Raw genomic sequence first — 1,542 nt, forward strand, 5'->3', positions numbered from 1 at the left:
CAGCATGATCCCTTTCTGAGTTTTCTGCCTCATTGATACAGTTGTCTTTCTTGACTTCCCTTGTTCTAACTTTCCCTTCAATTTCCTTCTTCATCCAGTTTGTCCCCTCCCCCCCCCCGCTACTTAGTTTAAACGTAGCTGTGTTGCAGTAGCAAACCTGCCTGCCAGAATGCTGGTCCCTAACCTATTTAGGTGCAAACCGACTCTCTTGTAGAATTTATGTTTACCACAAAACATACCCCACTGATCCAAGAATTTAAATCCTTGCTTCCTGCACCAGTTCCCCAGCCGCATGTTCAAGTCCATTATCTCCCTGTTCCTGTCCTCTCCAGCCCGAGGAACTGGAAGCAAACCGGAGATAACCACCCTGGACGTCCTGCTTTTCAGCTTCTTCCTCGTTCTCTGAAGTCCCGCTGTAGTATGTCCCTCCCCTTCTTCCCGACATCATTTGTGCCGACATGTACCACCACCTCTGGCTCTTCACCCTCCATCCTTGAGGATTTCCTGCACTCTGCCCGCGATGTCTTTCACCCTGGCACCAGGAAGGCAACACACCATCCTTAAGTCCCGCCTGCTGCCACAAAAACCCCGGTCAGTTCCTCTCACGACGGAGTCCCCTATCATCACGGCTCTGTGCGATGTCCGACTCTTCCACTCTGCCTCTGCGCCAACCTTTGATTGACAGACCTGGCCGCCTTGCGGACCGGCAGTATCATCTGTCTCTACTGTTTCCAAAAGATTCAACTTGTTCCTGACAGGTACTTCCCCCGGGGTCTCTTGCACCTGTCTCCTCTCTGCTTTCCTCATTGTCTGCTCTCTTCTGGTATGGTCGGTGTAATAACCTCGCTGAAGGTCTTCTCCAGAAAGATCTCGTTCTCTCGGATGAGCCTAAGGTCCTCGAGTTCTTTCATCAGTGCTGCAATATGCCGAATGCTTGACCTGCAACGGTAGTAGATTCGCCAAGTTTAAGTGCATTTAAGTCGTCATTGGACAGGCATATGGACGTACATGGAATAGTGTAGGTGGGATCGGCTTCAGATTGGTATGACAGGGCGGCGCAACATCGAGGGCCGAAGGGCCTGTACTGCGCTGTAATGTTCTATAGCTCCGTATTTTGTGCAATGGCCTACCGTGTGGAACCTTATCAAACGCCTTACTGAAGTCCTTGAAGTCCAAGGCAAAAAATCCATAATGGGAGTTCTGTATAGACCTGCTAAGAGTGTATTGGGAAATAGAGAGGGTATGTCAGAAAGGCAAGGTCACAGGGATCCCGGGGACTTCAATATGCAGGTGGACTGGCTGAATAATGTTGCCGATGGATCCAAAGAAAGGGAATTCATGGAATGCTTACGGGGTGGCTTTTTGAAACAGCCTGTGATAGAGCCCACAAGGGAGCAGGCTATTCTGGACTTAGTGCGATGTAATGAGTCAGACTTTATAAAAGATCTTAAAGTAAGGGAACTCTTGGGAGGCAGCGATCATAATATGGTACAGTTCAGTCTGCAGTTTGAAAGAGAGAAGGCAAAATCAGATGTAATGGTG

At 49.2% G+C, this 1,542-nt stretch overlaps 1 protein-coding gene across 7 annotated transcripts in view; it reads right to left on the minus strand.

Moving 5' to 3' along the window:
* Positions 1–1,542, minus strand: part of LOC122559093 (contactin-4-like) — a 2,522,648-nt gene that overhangs the window by 679,748 nt on the left and 1,841,358 nt on the right. The gene's annotated exons all lie outside the window — the stretch shown is intronic.

This window comes from Chiloscyllium plagiosum, chromosome 18 (genome assembly GCF_004010195.1).
Source record: "Chiloscyllium plagiosum isolate BGI_BamShark_2017 chromosome 18, ASM401019v2, whole genome shotgun sequence".
Taxonomy (NCBI): domain Eukaryota; kingdom Metazoa; phylum Chordata; class Chondrichthyes; order Orectolobiformes; family Hemiscylliidae; genus Chiloscyllium; species Chiloscyllium plagiosum.